This window comes from Mercenaria mercenaria, chromosome 2, assembly GCF_021730395.1.
Source record: "Mercenaria mercenaria strain notata chromosome 2, MADL_Memer_1, whole genome shotgun sequence".
Lineage (NCBI taxonomy): Eukaryota > Metazoa > Mollusca > Bivalvia > Venerida > Veneridae > Mercenaria > Mercenaria mercenaria.
In genome coordinates, this window is record NC_069362.1 from 83,469,737 (window position 1) to 83,491,267 (window position 21,531).

The 21,531-nt window shown below is 34.3% G+C and overlaps 1 long non-coding RNA gene across 1 annotated transcript in view; it reads left to right on the forward strand.

Annotated features, from left to right (window-relative positions):
• The first annotated feature begins 366 nt into the window (after positions 1-366).
• The window catches only part of LOC128555252 (uncharacterized), a 43,218-nt gene continuing 22,053 nt past the window's right edge, over positions 367-21,531 (forward strand). The window contains exon 1 of the long non-coding RNA XR_008369918.1: positions 367-1,831. This is a non-coding gene — a long non-coding RNA (uncharacterized LOC128555252). The remainder of the gene's footprint in view (positions 1,832-21,531) is intronic.

Sequence of the window (21,531 nt, forward strand, 5' to 3'; positions counted from 1 at the left end):
TTTTTTATAAATTTAAATATGTAAATTGATATCGACACGATATCTTGAATTTATTAGCCCCTTTCCCTAAGTTTCGGGGTTTCCCTACAAAGGAATCGGTATTTTTGCGGTTTTTGGGGGGAGGGGTTTTATAAATAACCTTTTTTCTATTGTTTTAAAAGGGGAATCGTGTTTTACAAAATCGTGTTTATTTTTTTTTTAGAATGAAAGACAAAAACGGGTGGGAAGGGCGTCCATGTTTTTTGTTTACAGTGATGTTTTTCTAACGGCTTAAACTTTCTTAAAATACAAATAATATCAATAATTTTTGATCAATGGAAAGATATAAAACAAGCAATTTATTGATAACTTTTATCATTATTTCGAAATAAAATGGATTAATTATGAACGCTTAACTTACAGTGTTTTTTCTAAAAGTTTGGAGCATCGCTACGCTGCTATTAAAATCATATGTCATTTAAAACGGTTATTCATTTTCAAAAGATATTTGAATAAGAAAATATGAAAATCGTAAGCATTTCAAAACTTTTTGAATTTTTAAAATCCATAAATGAACGAAGAAGTTGTTAAAAATTGAAAATTCCGATCCCATACACAAACGATGTAAAACTATTTTGTTTTACCCACCACCAGATAAACAGGTGTTGATGCGTGACGTCAGGGCGATCACTCCTATTAATTTGCATTCTTACCTATATAGCTTCTAGATTGTTTTTTTGTATGTTAAAGGATATACTGGGTGTTGTTTTGTCGGGGAAAAAACTTATATTAGCTGGTGTTAAATTGTTTGATAAACCCGACGTTATAAAGATTGTCTTATCTTATCTTACAACTGATCAAACACACCTCCCTAGCTACTGTAAATGCATCGATAATACAGTTACCGGACGCTTACTGTAGCCACTTCCCAGTTCGAAACTAGGCCAATTGATTTATTTTAATATTTCACATTCGAGAATCCTCAATTTAATGAAGTTGACATAATAAACTAGAGCTGTCCATAAGACAGTCGTGCTCGACTATTCGACTTAATATTTCACATTCGAGAATCCTCAATTTAATGAACATAATAAACTAGAGATGTCCGTAACACATTCGTGCTCGACTATTCGAACCGTTGTCACAGAAGCAGGAATATTAATCTAATGTTAAAATATCAATAGAGTTTTCTAAGTCCAAAAGGGGGCTTAATCTGCCCAAAGTACAAGTCAGAGTTGTGAGGCTTTATGCAATCAACTAGTTTTATAACCCCGAAGACATAATGTGAAGTTTCAACTCGATATCTTACGGTGTTCCGTTTGGACAATCGTGACTTTTTATTTAATACTAAACCGCGATGCACGATGGTACGATGACGAAAACGCGATGGCGCGATGGCATGATGATGAAACAACGATGGTACGATGGTGAAAACGCGATGGTACGATGGTGAAATGTCGATGTAATATTGCGTTAATTTAATTCGTGTTAATTTGCCCAAAGTACAAGTCAGAGTTGTGAGACTTTATGCAATCAACTATTTTTAGAACCCCGAAGACATAATGTGAAGTTTCAACTCGATATCTTACGGTGTTCTATTTGGACAATCATGACTTTTTATTTAATACTAAACCGCGATGCACGATGGTATGATGACGAAAACGTGATGGCACGATGATGAAACAACGATGGCACGATGATGAAATCATGATGGTGCGAAGGTGAAATCTCGATGTAATATCGTGTTTTCATCATCGTACCATCGCGTTTTCACCATTGTACCATTGCGTTTTCACCATCGTACCATCGCATGCAAAACTTTAACCAAGGTCACAGTGACGCCGACGCCAGGGTGAGTAGAATAGCTTAGGACTAGACTTTTCTTCGAATAGTCAAGCTGAAAACCAATTGAATATCTATATGAATATTATGTGCCTATTTAACTTTCACTTGTCTTATGTGTGCAATTTAACAGTCAGTTTCAGCTATGATATTTTAACTGATTGCACATTTTTACCGTTGTGTGTAAGTATTGTAAAAGGAACTTCAAAGTCTCAAAAATAATTTCCGAAAAGTTTCCCTTAATAAAAAAAATTCCAAAAACAAAAACATTTTGCAACCTACCTACCCTAATTTTTTTGAGCATGTTACCGGAAACAAAGAATTTTTTTTTTAGGCTTATTACGATTTGGGCAGATATTTTTGTCATTATGAAATACCTGTTAACTAGCCTGGCTCCCTGGCTGCATGGTTATTTTTTATATAAATACTGCAAACATTTTATAAGATTTTAAGCCTCCAAAATAGCACATTTTATCTGATGGCTGAGCCATACAGGTCTATGTTCGGAGCCACTGGCAATAAAAATGTCAATGTAGAAACAACCTTCCTTCTTATTGAATAAAACTTACATGTGTGTAAATAAGAACAAAGATAGGGACGGGAGCCACATGAGCTGGTAAAAAAAAACAAGAGCTGTCAGTGGACAGCGCGCTCGACTATTCTCAGTGCTTGATAGTATAATAAGCTATGAGTAAAACTTTAACATTACAATAAGCATATTCTAAGTCTAAAAGGGGCCATAATTCAGTCAAAATGCTTGATAAAATTGCCTCCTCCTTTTTACAGACTGGGGTCATGATGGTAAACAAGTATGCAAAATATGAAAGGAATATCTCAATGGACTTTGAAAATATTTATGGTGGTACGCAAACTTTAACATTTATTCTAAGTCGAAAAGGGGCCATAATTCAGTCAAAATGCTTGATAGAGTTGCCTCCTCCTTTTTTCAGGCTGGGATCTTGATGGTAAACAAGTGTGCAAAATATCAAAGCAATATCTCAATGGACTTTAACATTTGTGTGATGTTCATGCTCACGCCGACGCCAGGGCGAGTAGGATAGCTCCCCTATTCTTCGAATAGTTGAGCTAATGATGAAAGTCCGGGACTTTTTCAAAGAATTAGCAACAACCACCACTTTTTTGTTAGTTTTGATTTCAAAATGAAAATTATGTTTTTGAACTCTTGTGTATGAATGTCAAATCAATTGTGTTTGTGAACATGTAATTTACTGATGAAATTTTATTGAGTATTAAAGTCATGTCCTAAATTTTGACACATATAACAAACTTTTCACAGTTTTTAGCAAAAGCAAAGAAGTATAAAAGCTCTTTGACAAAAGTAACAGCAGTGAATTGCTTTTTTTTACTCCTACATGTAGTTGATTTATTTCAGTATGACTTATTTATCTATTTTAAAGGTTTGGTCGAATGGATTTGTTCTGATCATTTACACTCATTTGTGTTCACCAGTTCTTAATACACATCAGATTTTCCCTATCCTGGTGCAGCCAAATTAAGATAGCATTATCTTAGCATAAGTATAAATTCAGTAAACACATTTTCCCTAAAGAATGATATGAATATAAGCACTTTTGTAATAAACTTGTCAAATATTTGGATTGGCCAGATCATGTTTTGCCAAAATGCATTAGAAATGCAAGTTTATAAAATTATTATTACCTTTCTTTGTCTATCTTGGTTGTGCAACCAAGACAGACTGAAAATGAATTCATTCCGAAGCTACATGTTGTTTTAAAACTTACCTTTTGTTTCAGGTAGTTGAAATATTCCAATATTTACCACATGCAAATGTAAACTAGAAATTATATTGAAATCAAAATAAATAATCCACTTTTTAAACATTTTGTATTAAAGGGAGATAGTTATAAAATTTCAAAAAAAGCAATAAATTATACATTTCTGATATGAATGTAACTCTTGTGTAACGGGTCATTTTGTTCCTTAAATAAATCTCTTAACAGAATATTATGAAAACTGAAAAATGTCAGAAATTATGTTGCTCAGCTTTAAAGATAAATTTCCCTAATTTTTAGAGAGATACACAGCCATTCAGTAAAACAATGAAAATGAAATTTTAGCCCCATTCCAATACATATAGTACTTTCACTTTGGGAGACAGTGTATAGTTTCAAATCTGCAGTTTCCAGTCTTTGAAATAATTTAATACATAATGAGGAAAACTGTAACTATGTATTTGCATTTCTAAATTGTTTGATGAAAATCATGTATAATTCCCTATTCTGGATGTAATTTGCAGTGAATCTATCCACGGGTGAACAAATGTGTCTAATGTGGTCCCTATTATAATTTTCTTAAATTTATAAAGGTAAACAATACCCTGAATTACCCATAAAACACATTTCTTTCATACCTAGATTTTGACCGTTTTATCCCTAAATTTTATAGCCAGGGTTTGCTTGAAAAATTAGGTTAGGCCAAGGAGGCAAAAGTAAAATATAATTGTAACACATACCTTTATTTTTCCTATGAGACTGATGCAAAAATCTCAAATGTAATTAGGTCAATTTTATTAGTTTACCAAAAATTACTAAATCAAAAATCTGTGCACAGCAAGTAGAGTAGTAATGTTTGTGTACTCTATTTTAAAGTCATGAAAATTAACACATAACTGTTCATTTATTGGTCATCCATACAAATAGTACAAAGTATGTCCAGGGGGTACATAATAGGAGATTGAATGAATAATAACTATTATATTAAAATATATATTAAACCCCAACCCCTACAACACAAGGTTTTGAGAGTATATTGGAATCACTTTATAATTCTGTCTATTTATCTGTCCCAAATTTTCTAAGTCATCCATTTGAAATTGGAGGGAGTTCTATGGGAATAGGGACTTTTATAGAAAAAAAAGTCCAAGTCGATTTGCTTGAAATTATTCTAGCTTTTACATCTTTGAACTTAAAAATAAAATTGGTATTTAAATCCATGGTGGCCTATTTCTGCCAGCGAAGTTTTCTATATAGATTAATTATCTCAATAGCCGAAAGTTTCCTGGAAATGTTGTTGTAAAATTTACATAAATATCTTGATATTAGCAAGATATAGCTATACTGATACTTTCAGCAATTATCTTGATATTTCTAACTTTTCTGAAAACTTTTATTATCTCAATAGCCTAACCTAAGTTTCCTGGAAAAAAAAGCATTTGTTGAAAACAATAATTTATTGAATAATGTTTTTAGAAAAATGCACAACTTTTCTAGAAAGTTAAGAATGTTATCATAATTATAGTTACCAAGCATCTTGTGGCAGTTTCAAGCATTAACATAAAATTTTGTGCTAAAAGTTATTTAATATTTTCAGGAAACAAATGAAATATCTATCAAATATTATGGTTTGCTGAAATGTTTTCAGAAAAATGCTCTAATTTCTTATAAAGTTTACAATATTATGGTGATAGCTGTCTATAGCTATCTGTGAAAGAAATATGCCACCATACAAATCAAGAAAAGACAAGATGTGTGATCACAGGACAGTACTGTAGGCCCAACTTCCCATGATCATTGTAATGTTTAGGAAAACATTGCTGACAAACCAGTTTATTATCTATAATTGATACCAAAGATTCAGTCACACATTCTGATCTTTGTACAATGATCTGTCAGTAAATAAAATGTTAAAAATTTCCAGATGAGTATAAATCCTGCATGATAACTCAAACGATAACATGTTTGATAATTATGATTTTTCTTCATTAAAACGTTTCAAATAAAGAAAATATTTTTGTGTAACATTACAGTATGCTTAACTTCTATCACTGACAACTTTTCTGAGTGTGCATGAGAACCATAACAATCAAACAATAATATAAACATCTTGTAAATTATTGTGTGGGAGTAGTAAATGGCCAGGGCTTGAACTGTTTTGATATCTGTCTTCTGGCCTGTTTCGTCGGGCCCTTAAAGGGAATTCCTATAGTTTTTTATGCGCATCTTTCTGCGCAGCCATCCCTTTCTATGGAAAACTGAACTGAAGTCAACATTTGTTGAAACATGTTACATACAATCTTAAATATGAGGAATTTTGAATGAAATAACATTTTGATAAGTTATATCAGTAATCAAATGTTGATACTGGTTTATGTTGTATTGACAAGTATCATGCCTGACAGGTATCTTGCTATTTTTGTGGTTGTGTTTTCACATCACATTTTAGTACAAAGACAGTGTTGTTCATATAATGTAAGATAATTGACTTAGTACTGATAAGACAATATCACCTTTCAGATTATTTAGTATTCAATTATAGAAAGAATTAAGAATTTTTAAAACTTTTTTTTAACTTTTAGCAGACATACATGTAATCAATTTGGCCAGGTTCGCGCCATTTCCGTCCGGACAGGTGTTGTATTCTAGCGGTCTTAACATAAAATTTAGCCTGGTGACCCATACATTTTTAGCCATTTTTATGCTCACAATACAACTATCTATACACAAGAAGAAGAAGAAAAAATTCTATGAAAGAGTTTTTTCAAAATTAAAAAAAATATTCTTCAATATGGGTATTTTTCATTGAAAAATGTTCACAAAAGTAAATATGAAACAATATTTTTTTTCATTTGTACCCGTTATTGTAAGGATAGAGTATTACAAATATGACTATGATATCAAATAAGTATATAATAAAATCTGTAAAAAGAAAAAAACGTATTGTGCTGCCTGGATGTATATTTTGGTTGGTATTTATAAAAAAGCAGAAAATTATGAAAATGTTGAAAAATCGCTGGCAGTTTCAGCAACAGTGGGTGTGTTCAAAACAATTTTTCACAAAAACAAGCCTGGTGACATATTGTTTTTATTTGTTCATTGTTTTCAGCACAAATTTTCCTATCATATACGTGAATTTAAAAAAATTCTATGAAAGGAAAAAAAACATAGGAATTCTCTTTAAGGGTATTTCTCTTGTTGTTCTGTCTTCTGCCAAGGCATTGAGTACATATGCTTTTGGGTCTTAGGTTTGCTTTTTATATATTTATACATGAGCATTTTTGTCTTTTACATGCCATGCCTTTTTTGTTTCCATTACATGTGTTAGAGATTCACCTGGAGGGGATTACTTTTATTTACAATGTCCCGTGTCTTTGGAACATGGTGGGGTAAAGAGTGAGGTTGGGTGTGCACCATAACCGGTATAAGCTCCCCAGTGGTGATTTTGCCACTGACCGTTCCAAGGCGGTGCCCCACTGTGTTCCTTTGTTTGTTCGTTTTGTCCTCGTGTGTCGGCTTTGTGTGCGAGTATGTGTGTGTGTTTGTGTTTGTGGTGTGCGGGTCTGCGTGCTGTGGGTTTCTTTTTGGGGAGGCTGCGTTTTTGGTACTTGGCATTCCCTGTTTGATATTTGTCTTTGTTTTTTGACACTTACAGTGTCTCAGGATCCCGAGGATTCATCAGAGCTGCATGGGTGTTCCTCCAGGATACCTAGGCCTAACAAAAAATTCTTTGTTTACGGTAACATGCTCAAAAAAATTAGGGTAGGGTAGGGTAGGTCGGAAATATTTTTGGGGGGGAAATTTTTTTATTAAGTAAGACTTTTCAGAAATTATTTTTGTGTCAAAAAATGAATACAGATCAAGGGATAATACCTTTACAGCATCAGTAAGTTGATTTCTAACATCACTGACCATGTTTAGACCATAAAAAGTGCAGTTTAGCAACTTTTTATTAACAAGAGGGTCATTGACCCTAAAGCGCTCACCTGTGTACAAGGCTTCAAGTGTGTTTGTATAAGACTTAGTACAGAGTTTAGGTTTCTTCTATGTTAGCCTATATTATATACATGTCACATACACTTTTGAACCTAGGGCAATAGTTTGAACAATTATGTTAGACATTGCAAATCTGATATCACATGCCAAATATCAAGGCTGTAGCTATAATTGATTCAGAGAAAAAAAGTGACCACGCCCCCTGGCAGCTATGTTTTTTGACGAATCAGAATAATTTGAACATTCTTGGTAGGGGGTCACACAAGAACCATTTGTGTAAAATTATTTTAAAATCGGACTTGCTTCTTGTTTAGATTTTTTAAAGTTTCCAGTCAGAGAAAAAAAAGTGACCACCCCCCTGGCAGCCATGTTTTTCGACAAATCAAAATAATTTGAACAAGCTTGGTAGGGGGTCTTATAATATGACTCAAAGCAATTGGTACGTATGTAGCATTTAGCATTAAAATTGACATTTGGCAATTAGCATGGTGCACCAGCCGTGTTTATACAAAGCTGAATGCTTACATGTATTGTCCCTTGTTTGCATGACTGGTAGAACATGCAAGTGCTTCAAATCAGCTAACATAAGACATGATAATTAAAGATCGTTAATTTATAAAATCAGTGGACAATTAGCATTTATCTTTCGGCAATAAACATTAGATGCATTATTAGAGCAAGAATATGGTATTTACCTATTAGCATTTAGATATCTGGCAATTAGAATGGTGCAACTGTCTTCCATATATGCATCAACCTTCAATAGTTTTTCCATTTATCAATCTTTGTTAAGAAAAGAAAAAACTTTTTTTGTTGTTTGGTGCTGCAGTGACTTCGGTACGATGCTGGGAGTTCACTGAATGGAAATAATTTTTGCTGATACTTATGTGTATTTCTTTCAATTTTGGTACAGCTTTCTCATACTTTAGTCTATAATGCATGAAGTACATAAATGACATATGTCAGAGTGACAGTTCCTACATAAACTATTAACTGACTTTCCAATGGAACAACAAGCCTCAGTTTTATTTAACACCTTTGAGATTTTTATATGTTAGCAATCCTAATCTTCTTTTTTTGCCACATATAATACAGTATTTATTCTTTATTGTTGAAACAAATTTAACAGCTTCATATTTTTTAAAATGTGCTTTTGATAATGACATGCTGTAAGAAACTTTTAAAATCCATTTTTAGCCCACCATCATCAGATGGTGGGCTATTCAAATCACTGCGTCCGTGGTCCGTCGTCCTTCCGTCCGTCCATCCGTCAGTCATTCCGTCCGTCCTTCCGTTAACAATTTCTCGTTATCGCATCTCCTCAGAAACTACCAGGGGGATTTTGACCAAACTTTGTCAGAATGATGTATTGGTACCCTAGTTGTGTCCCCCTGAAAATCAGACTGGTTCAACAATTTTTGAATGAGTTATGGCCCTTTGTTTATTTCTATAATTTACATAGATTTATATAGGGAAAAACTTTGAAAATATTCTTGTCCAAAACCACAGAGCCTAGGGCTTTGATATTTGGTATGAAGCATCATCTAGTGGTCCTCTACCAAGATGATTCAAATTTTTTCCCTTGGGTCTAATATGGCTCCGCCCCGGGGGTCACATGGTTTATATAGACTTGTATAGGGAAAAACTTTGAAAAACCTCTTGTTCAAAACCACAGGGCCTAGGGCTTTGATATTTTGTTTGTGACATCATTTAGTGGTCTTCTGCTAAGATTGTTCAAATTATCCCCCTAGGGTCAAATATGACCCCGCCCCGGGGGTCACATGGTTTACAAAGACTTATATAGGGAAAAACTTTGAAAATTTTCTGGTCCAAACCACAAAGACTAGGGCTTTGGCATTTTTAGCTCACCTGTCACAAAGTGACAAGGTGAGCTTTTGTGATCGCGCGGTGTCCGTCGTCCGTCCGTGAGAGGTCACATTTTTCATGGGATCTTTATGAAAGTTGGTCAGAATGTTCATCTTGATGATATCTAGGTCAAGTTCGAAACTGGGTCACGTGCCTTCAAAAACTAGGTCAGTAGGTCTAAAAATAGAATAACCTTGTGACCTCTCTAGAGGCCATATATTTCACAAGATCTTCATAAAACTTGGTCAGAATGTTCACGTTTATGATATCTAGTTCAAGTTTGAAACTGGGTCACATGCCATCAAAAACTAGGTCAGTAGGTCAAATAATAAAAAAACCTTGTGACCTCTCTAGAGGCCATATATTTCACAAGATCTTCATGAAAATTAGTGAGAACGTTCACCTTGATAATATCTAGGTCAAGTTCGAAACTGGGTCACGTGCCATCAAAAACTAGGTCAGTAGGCCAAATAATAGAAAAACCTTGTGACCTCTCTAGAGGCCATATTTTTCATGGGATATGTATGAAAGTTGATCTGAATGTTCATCTTGATGATATCTAGGTCAGTTTCGAAACTGGGTCATGTGCGGTCAAAAACTAGGTCAGTAGATCTAAAAATAGAAAAACGTTGTGACCTCTCTAGAGGCCATATATTTCATGAGATCTTCATGAAAATTGGTCAGAATGTTCACCTTGATGATATCTAGGCCAAGTTCGAAAGTGGGTCATGTGCGGTCAAAAACTAGGTCAGTAGGTCAAATAATAGAAAAACCTTGTGACCTCTCTAGAGGCCATATTTTTTATGGGATCTGTATGAAAATTGGTCTGAATGTTCATCTTGATGATATCTAGGTCAAGTTTGAAAGTGGGTCATGTGCCATCAAAAACTAGGTCAGTAGGTCAAATAATAGAAAAACGTTGTGACCTCTCTAAAGGTCATATTTTTCATGGGATCTGTATGAAAATTGGTCTGAATGTTCATCTTGATGATATCTAGGTCCAGTTTGAAACAGGGTCATGTGCGGTCAAAAACTAGGTAATTAGGTCTAAAAATAGAAAAACCTTGTGACCTCTCTAGAGACCATACTTGTGAATGGATCTCCATAAAAATTGGTCAGAATGTTCATCTTGATGATATCTAGGTCAAGTTTGAAACTGGGTCACATGCCTTAAAAAACTAGGTCAGTAGGTCAAATAATAAAAAAACCTTGTGACCTCTCTAGAGGCCATACTTTTCATGGGATCTGTATGAAAGTTGGTCTGAATGTTCATCTTGATGATATCTAAGTCAAATATGAAACTGGGTCAACTGCGGTCAAAAACTAGGTCAGTAGATCTAAATCTACTTAATAATAGATTGCGAAATTGGGCTGAATTGTATAATGTATATATTGAAGCGCAAGCTGGATTTAGAGCTAATATGAGTACTGTTGATAATATTTTTGTGTTGCATGGTTTGATATCACATATGTTAAACCAGGGGAAACAACTCTACTGTTTGTTCGTCGATTTTAGTAAAGCTTTCGATTACGTAGTTAGGGATAATTTGTGGTATAAGCTTGTCAAACTAGGTTTACGTGGTAAAATTTTAGACATCATACAATCTATATACAGTTCTGTTAAATCAAGGGTGAAATACTTGAACAAAGTTAGTGAAGAATTTACATGTACACTTGGTGTTCGTCAAGGGGAGTGCTTATCTCCCTTTCTATTTTCTATGTATGTTAATGACCTTGAGGATACGTTCATAAGTAGCGGCTTAGATGGAATAGATGTACAAATGTTTAAGATATTTTTGTTACTTTATGCAGACGATATTGTAATTTTTGCGAATTCTGCTAATGAATTACAAGACAGTTTAAATTATTAAATAATTATGTAATACATGGAAACTTAAAGTAAATACATCAAAAACAAAGATTATGATTTTAAAAGAGGCGGTAGGGTACCCGCAAACCTTTCTTTTTATTATAATAATAGTGAGATAGAAATCGTCAATAAATTTACATACCTTGGAATAGTATTTTCTACTGGAGGGGCATTTAATGCTGCTAAAACCACTTTAGCGGGCCAGGCACAGAAAGCAATTTTTCAATTAAACAAATACCTGTATAAATTTACTTATATAACTGCTAAGTACAAATTAGATCTATTTGACAAATTAGTGTCACCAATTTTAAATTATTGTAGTGAAGTTATTGGTTTTGGTGATTGTCAAAGTATTGAAAGAATACATTTACAGTTCTGCAAAAAGTTATTAGGAGTAAAGAAAACAACACAAAATGATTTTATATATATGGAGATTTAGGAAGAATGACCTATCAAACATTGCAATCGTATAATATATTAAAGTATTGGATAAAGTTGTTACATAGTAATGATAGAAAATATGTTTATAAAGTTTATCAATTGTTGAAAGGTGATTTTGAAATTGCGCCCAATAAAGTGAATTGGTGTTCTTCTGTTAAAGTGTTACTATGTTCACTAGGTTTCTATGACGTATGGTTGCAACAAAATGTTGGTGATGTAAATGTTTTTCTATTTGTTCTAAAACAAAGACTTAAAGATAATTTTATTCAAAATTGGCATAGTCGATTAGAAGATTCATCGAGGGCACTTTTTTATAGAATGATATGTATATTTGAGTTTCAAGACTATTTAAATGTAATTAATATTGATAAATATTCAAAAGCCTTGTCAAGATTGAGAGTTTCTTCACATAGATTAAAAATCGAATCTGGTAGATGGACAAGGCCAATAAGTACTCCTATAAATGATAGAAAATGTTCATCATGTAATGTTTTAGAAGACGAGTTTCATTTTATTCTTGAATGTTCATTGTATAGAGATATTAGAAAGAAGTACATACATAAAAAGTATTGGAGACATCCTAGTATGATTAAATTGGTGCAGTTATTTGAATGCAAAAGCGTAAGTCAGATTAGAAATCTTGGAAAATATACATACTATGCTTTTGCTTTAAGAAATGAAATAGTTTATGGTACAAATAACATTTAATTATCTAGATGGATATATTTAATGAAGGATTTCCCATTTCTTTATAAATTTACTTTATTATCAGGTCTCTTATAAAAAGCTTGATATAATGTTTTCTAGTTGTAGAATGTGAATTATATTTAACACCAGAGACCGTGATCAATCTTACAATTCGTTTTCCGGTAAGGTTGATATCCATTGGTTGAAAATCATTGAAATCAACTGAATTATATTTGCTATTACATTTTGTCCATCAATCTTACTTTTCGTTTCGGTAAGATTATGGTAGTAATAAAATTTAGATATGTTCATGAAATGTGGTAAATAATTATAATTATATTTGAGTTGTAAATAATTATGTATATGGAATTCATTAAATTGATAGATCTAACTGATCAATTTGGGATATCAAACATAATACGGCCAGTGTTTTATGCATTTCTCTATATGATGTCATAGATTTGTTTTTTGGTATACAACTTTCTGTTTTGTAACGTTTTTATATATTTGTGAAAAATTATGTTTGTCTTACTTTCCCCATATATATTGTATATCACCACTGTTCGTTTATATTATGTATATGTGTGCCACCGTGGGCTTATAGCCCAGTGGAATATATCTGAATAAAACTTCTAAAACTTCTAAAATTATTAAAATCTTTTGACCTCTCTAGAGACCATATTTTTCAGTGGATCTTCATGAAAATTGGTCAGAATTTTTATCTTGATAATATCTAGGTCAAGTTCAAAACTGGGTCACATGAGCTCAAAAACTAGGTCACTATGTCAGATAATAGAAAAAATGACGTCATACTCAAAACTGGGTCATATGGGAAGAGGTGAGTGATTCAGGACCATCATGGTCCTCTTGTTAATGTAGTGGTTCTCTGCCAAGTTTGTTCAAATTATCCCCTTAGGGTCAAATATGGCCCCACCCTGGGGGTCACATGGTTCATATAGACTTGTATAGGGAAAAGCTTTTAAAATCTTCTTGTCAATAACCTACAACATTCAGATTTGGACAACATGTATGGTTTTGAGTGGCAAGATGAACCTTGACATGAGTTGACCTTGATTTTGACCTAGTGACCTACTTTCACATTTCTGTAGCTACAGCCTTCAAATTTGGACCACGTGCATAGTTTTGGGCACTGAAAAAAACTTTGACCTTGACATTGACCTAGTGACCTACTTTCACATTTTTGAAGGTACAGGCTTCAAATTTGGACCACATGCATAGTTTCATGTTCTGAAATGAAATTTGACCTTGATTTTGACCTAGTGACCTACTTTCACATTTCTCAAGCTACAGCCTTCAAATTTGGACCACATGCATAGTTTTGTATACCGAAACAAACATTGACCTTTACATTGACCTAGTGACCTACTTTCACATTTTTGAAGGTACAGGCTTCAAATTTGGACCACATGCATAGTTCTGTGTTCCGAAATAAAATTTGACCTTGATTTTGACCTAGTGACCTACTTTCACATTTCCCAAGCTACAGCCTTCAAATTTGGACAACTTGCATAGTTTTGTGTACCGAAATGAACTTTGACCTTAAGATTGACCTAGTGACCTACTTTCACATTTCTGTAGCTACAGGCTTCAAATTTAGACCACATGCATAGGATTGTGTAACGAAACAAACTTTGACCTTGACATTGACCTACTTTCACATTTTTGAAGGTACAGGCTTTAAATTTGGACCACATGCATAGATTTGTGTTCTGAAGTGTAATTTGACCTTGATTTTGACCTAGTGACCAACTTTCACATTTCTCAAGCTACAGCCTTCAAATGGACCACTTGCATAGTTTTGTGTATCGAAATAAACTCTGACCTTAAGATTGACCTAGTGACCAACTTCCAAATTTCTCAAACTACAGCCTTCAAACTTGTTGCACATGCAAAGTTTTGTGTACAAAGAACTTTGTCCTTGAAATTGATCTAGTGACCTACTTTCACATTACTCCGGCTACAGCTTTCGAATTTGGACCATTGCACAGTGTTGTGTACGGAAATGAAATTTGACCTTGAGCTAGTCAGTAAGTCTTGAAATTTGGAACACTCAAAAATGGCACATTGGTGGGCGCCAAGATCACTCTGTGATCTCTTGTTACTGATTAAAATAACCCTTTAAATAAAATAAACATATTGTTGTCAATAAATATATTTGCAAGAGGACCCATCAAGATTTGCAAAGTAGCAAAATGGTTTATGAGAAGGTTTCTACAGTTATCACCATTAAAACAGATTAATCGGCAGCAGCATAACACTCGATCACTAGCATGATGTACCAAATTATCCATGGGTAATCTAACAGCCAAAGGTGCCAATCACCTCTCTAAGAGCATTTTCTGATAATTTTAACATCATTCCTCTATGAAAATATCTAAAATAGACTGCATAATTATATACCTTAAGAAAAAGGAAGGCAGTAAAACTGCAGTTTTTCAGCATTATATTTCAGGGCATTCAAAATGCAGTTTTTAGCTGTTATTTGTCTTCAAATGCCTGCATTAACATATTTAATAGAAGAGCAGTGAAAATGTAGTGAAAAAGCAGTTAAATTGGCCGAAATATGTAAATGAGCTAAGAAGTATAATGATATCACAAAAAACTGCAGGATCAGTTTTATGCAGTTAAATCATAAAATTTTATCACAAAATACTGCAAAAGTACTACAATTCTTGCTTCAACCATTTAAATGACATCACAAAAAAAACTGCAGAAGAACTTGCATCAACTTTTCCAAGGGTAGTAATATATTCTATACTTTCATTTGAATATTAAACTGTCTGTGATGATTTAACTAGCCATCAAATGTACAATGAGCTGACTTTCTATTTAAATACAAAACCTCAGATTCATTTATACAAGTAATAAAACTGGTTTGTCCTTTTATCTTGTAAATCCTTTGAATTTGCACATTTTCACCAGTTTCCACCAAATGACTATAAATCCAATCAGTCTGTGCATGATTTTCACACTTTAATCCTGCCTTATTTGTTAACGCCATTAAAACAGTTGGTATCAATAATTTAACTATTTGTGCATCATTTTGTTATAAAAATTGTTTTTGAGCAGTTATAATCCATTTTTACCTTCCACATGCTTTAGTTTTCACTGTGAGCGGCCATCTTTCGCACTGCATTATGGGACACCAGGATGCAGTATTTAGCAGTTTTTAATACTGCTGTTCATAAAAGATGCTAAAAATACTGCTCTTAGAAAACAACTGCATTTAACTACCCGTAAAACTGCTTTTTTTCGAAAACATCTACAAAAACTTCAAAATAAATACAAAAAACTGGCCACCACCAGTTTTCAATCCTCCAGTTATATGCAGTTTCTAAGAAAAACCTGGTTTTTACTAGTAATTTCATGCTGGAAACAGTTTTAATAACTGGCAAAGAAGGCAGTTTTTCTGAAAAACTGCTGTTTCACTGCAAAAAGACTGCAATATTGAGCAGTTTTTTCCTATGGGTGGCTTTTGTCTCTATGAAATTGAATTAGACAAAAAGGGGAAAATGTAGAAATATATTATTATCAGTCTAGTGGCTATTCTTGTGTCAGTGTATTGTCAGTTTCGGATTACAGAATGGCAACACACTGAATAAAATTGACAAGATGTTTGTTTGAAAAATAGCATCTGATCTCACAATGGATGGATTTTCTGTCAGACTCTGTCTGACCGACATTGGATATAAATTTACCCATGAGCAGAGCAGATACTGACAATTAGGGCTGGGACAATTTCTAAATTTTGAAATCACTTAATCATTTGTATGAAATTGAATCGAACCAGTTAATCGGCCGCCATATTTAAAATGTTGTTTTCTTTCCTGATGACCGTATCAAGGTACTTTCAGCAGCTGACTTCATCAGGAACTTACAGACTTTAACGTTTGCAAGCAGTGTGATAATTAAGAAGTCGTATTTTAGTTCATTGTTTCAGATATATAATGACAGGCAAATCTGAGACCATTTTTAATTATCTTCAAGTTGATGTGTTTTAGTGAAAATATACTGCGGGTCTCATATAGTATGTGGTCAAAGAAATGTGAAGATGAAGTACAATTCATGATGTTTATTGTTTAAGAGCGATTAGCAGTTTTGCAAAATTGAAACCGGTTTTACCTAGTAATCGAATTGGATCCGATTAACCAAGTAATTGTCCCAGTCCTACTGACAATACATTGGTTACACACTGGCAATACACTGGCAATATATCCATCTTAGCAATTTTCACAACAAAAATATGTGGTGGCAATCAACAGAAAACATCATAACTATATTTGTTCTTTTTCAGAGATGACAGATTTAATCGCAGCCAAACATTTTCTTGTTATAGTTTATCAATTTCAATCCACTGTATACAGTGTAACTGTTGCGCTGTATTTTAATTTGTGAGTTCGCTCAAAATATAGTCTTAGTGGACTCGTCAACTCTGTAATGTGACTTAACTGGTCGAACATCTCTTAATTGGTATATCATTCAATTTTCTTAGTGTTCCATACTTTGGTACGCTTCCTTTCCGTAGGTTAAACTCATGATCTCTGCAATAAAAAGTAACACTGGTAATTTGTGTAATATATTGCAATGTAATGCAAAATTAATATAATATAAAGAACTGAACATACAACATTATACACTGTTGCACTTGACGCTTTTGTTTTGTTTCTCACAATTAAAATAAATGTTTGTCCTTGCCATTCACTTCTGTACTAAGCAATACTTATATGTCTTCTGTATTATCATTATGGCACTTCAATTAATTTACTTTTCATTACTCAGGTTGGTAACCAACATTGCTTGTGTGTACTATAATATTAGGCAAAAAATGTATCTGACTTTAGGTTGCTAAAATTGTTGGTTCAGAATAGGAATAGAAAATAAGAATAGGCTTACAAATTTTTATAAATTTTTACTTGATACCAATAGGCAATACCACTTACCTAAAGGTTATTTCTGATATACATGTTAGCGTAGTTTGTTCAACTAATGAAGATTCATGTTCATGCTCTCGGGTCATTTATAGCGTCTGATGTTCATAGCATATAGATCTGAAAGAAAACAACTGCATGTCAAAGTCGCTGTCTGTATAGTGTGTATAGCTGGACAAGATCCAAAAGACAAAATGTACCTATAGACCATGTCTTCGAAAGTTTAGTTTTATTCCTGCTTGCAATCTAGACAGCTGAATCTATAAACTGGGAAGAGGTTAAAATTATGTAGGAACACTAACCCTAATCCTACCAGGTTTCATTTAAAACAGGATAAGGTTTTTTATCAACAGTTATATTAAAATATCAAAGGGCCAGCTGATGCTATAAAAATGTATGACCATAAACAGGAAAGAAATGTACACGAGTTGCACAATAAACGTTCTCTGATAGTTGGACACTATTTTTTCAGAAAAGGTTTGCAACAGAAATTGCTTGAAGTACAAGTTTGCAACAAAAAAGAACTTGAACAAGATTTATTTGGGTATAGCACTAGAATTCTTCACAATTAGTTGTTTTGTCTCGTTTAAAGGCCCCAAAACAGGCTAGTTTGATCATTAGAATATAAAAAACGGCAAGAAACGACGCAAATATTAAAACATGAACATGACCATTTTATAATTTCAGTAACATTGAGAATTCGAAATCTACAACGCTGAAACGAAAAACCGAGTGTGACGTAGACATAGAACTGATGCATGCACATATCCATAGAGTTCAAAACACCATAGAAACCCACTTACCAGATAAAAAAACAAGCGAACATGCGATGATTTCAGAAAATGTCCGCCATTTTGTAAGTTTGCAACCATTTTGCTCGCTTGAACCAAGTGTGCAACCACTTCATGTCCTGCCCCTTGATGTATCGGCACAATGTAAAGGTACTTTTTAATTATTTTACAGTTATTTGTTTTCATTGTCCTCAACTACTATTGGTGCTAAACAGAAATCGTTGCTAAACAGTTACGGAAAATTTAAAAGTCATGTATTTTCACTACCCAGTAAAATTATTAAGGCAGTGGCTAGAGAACCGGAATCGGTTCCCTAGACATCAAACTTATTCGTCCGGAACCAGTTCTGTAGCCAGTAAACCGTGCATAGGCTAGGGAACCAGAATTTATCAAACGGCAGCATGTCAATACATGCAATCAGCTGTTTAGACGGCATAGAAGCTATGACTACTAGAGAACCGGTTCCGAACGAATAAGTTCGCTGTCTAGGGAACTGATTCCGGTTCTCTAGCCACTGCCTAAAATTAAACATGCTGATTTACCGTAATCTTGGTCAAATATTTTGATGTTCTTTTGATTTTCACTATATTATACTATTAATAATTGAAATATTGCAAATCTTAATTTGTAATAGAATTGACTCACAAGCAAATGAAAGTTTTAAGTTTCAGACTGTAGGGTCAATTAGGGTAACTTCGGACACTAGGGTAGCTACGGACACGGTCACTAAACATGCCTTTAACCACTTAATTTGTACTCCACCCACCTTTCATTTTCTGTCCTCCTTTTCTTTTTTTAAATCCTTTGCGGGTCTATACTAAGATGAGATACTCCTGGCTGCCCAATGACGCCAGCTGTGACATGTTTTAAGTGCGATGGTGTCGAGTTTCCCGGAGTTAGTGTGCTTGAAACTTGCCGTCACTATTTGAATTTATGTACTGTAATTCTATATCTCTTTCATGCATTTTGCGGCATATTAACGCAATAAAAGGCTATCGAACATTGTTTATAGGTTATATCAATCAAAATGAACGTGTAATGTGAGTATAATTATATCTCTACTGTCCGAACTTTCTCGTCAATTTTTTGGTGTCTAAAACTACGGACATTAAAAGTCTTATCTTTCTTAGTTCAGTGTCAGTATTCAGTGCAAACTAAATGTCATTTTAACAGACAATTCTCCTAGTTCTTAATCAAAGAGAAACCAAGCAAAGTAAAACTGATTGTGTTTACCCGGATTTTAGAATCTGGATATAGATCTATACACGCGCATTATCTATAAGTATTGTGCATTTGACTGTGTCCCCGCAGATTTACCACAGGTGAATATTCTAATAAGTACCAAAATAACAGAATGTATTCAGACCCCCTAAAAGAATTTGAATACTCCGACTATATTAAAAACTCTCACTTTTAAAGTACTTAGTTTTGACATCTTTGTTACTGTCGCTAGGTTTTTCAAACGTAAAAACATGTTAATGTATTCTTTCGAGCAAAAACATACCATAACGTCGTTAATCATAGTTTACGCTGGTAAATTTGTAAACCCAAGTTTACCGTTGTAAACATAAGTTCACGTTCGTAAACTATGGTCACGCTTGTGAATCCCGGTTCATGCTTGTAAACGTAAGATAACGACTGAAATTCATAGTTCAATCGAGAAACCTAGTTTATTGAACGTAAACCATGGTTTACGATTGATATACGTCCACCTCGCGATCGGGAGGTTGAAGGTTCCGGCCCCATGGGGTGTGTTTGTCTAGGGGATGTTTGTCATGGGACTCGTTCTGAAAAGGCCTGTTCGTGAGCCGCGAGGTAGTTAAATGAATGGTTACCAACTAATCTATCCGCCACTTTCATTGTCAGATATTTGCATTTTAACTGATATCAAGAAGCAAACCAAGTAGTCGTGAGATAGCTGTAAGGTATACAATGTATTTGGAAATAAAATTTGTACCAAAAATGGTTTGCGAGTAGAAATATTCACTTTTTTATTGTGAGAGACAGCTCTGTCGTGAAGGAGATAGTCATGTCGCCAAGGAGATAGCTCTGTGTTCATAATTTTTATGCTATATTGAGAAATTTACAATATTTACGTTGGGTTGTCCTCTTTTGAAATAATATACAGTCACTGTTCCATTGAGCATGTTTTAATTTGCTTAGTGTTTCATAAGGCTATAGGCCTATTTGTACAATTTTGAGGGTTACGTTTGGATGATAGTTCTGCTAGCCAATCAGAGCCTTTCTTTCAACATTTTAATCCCCCGCCACAAGTGGTTGGGGGTTATAGGAATGGTCTCCGTCCGTCCTTCCATCCTTCCATCTGTCCTTCCATCTGTCTTTCCGTCTGTCCGTCCTTCCGTCTGTCCGTAACACTTCCGTGTCCACTCCATATCTCCTAAACCCCTTGAAGGATTTTCATGAAACTTGGGTCAAATGATCACCTCATCAAGACGATGTGCAGAACCCATGAGTCAGCCTTGTCAGCTTAAGGTCAAGGTCACAACTCAAGGTCAAAGGTTTGAGCCTTCCATTTTGTGTCCGCTCTATATCTCCTAAACACCTTGAAGGATTTACATCAAACTTGGGTCAAATGATCACCTCATCAAGGCGATGTGCAGAACTTATGAGTCAGCCATGCTGGCTCAAGGTCAAGGTCACAACTGAAGGTCAAAGGTTTGAGCCTTCCATTTTGTGTCTGCATGCTCTGTATCTCCTAATTCCCTTGAAGGATTCATATGAAACTTTGGTCAAATGATCATCTCATCAAGGCGATATGCTGAACTCATGAGTCAGGCATGCCGGCTCAAAGTCAAGGTCACAACTCGAGGTCAAAAGTTTGAGCCTTCCATTTTGTGTCCACTCTGTATCTCCTAAACCCCTTGCAGGAATTTGATAAAACTTGGGTCAAATGATCACCTAATCAAAATGATGTGCAGAACTTATGAGTCAGCCATGCCGGCTCAAGGTCAAGGTCATAACTTAGGGTCAAAGGTTTGAGCCTTCCATTTTGTGTCCACTCTGTATCTCCTAAACATCTTGAAGGATTTTCATCAAACTTGGGTCAAATGATCACTTCATCAAGAACTCATGAGTCAGCCATGTCAACTCAATGTCAAGGTCACAGCTCAAGGTCAAAGGTTTGAGCTCAGTATCTCCTAAACCCCTTGAAGGATTTTCATGAAACTTGGGTCAAATGATCACCTCATCAAGACGTTGTGCAGAATTCATGAGTCAGCCATGTCAGTTCAAGGTCAGGGTCACATCTAAAGGTCAAAGGTTTACCCATTCACTATCCATAGCAGTGGCGGGGGATTAAGCTGTCTTTCAGACTGCCTTGTTGAAAGTGAAATTAG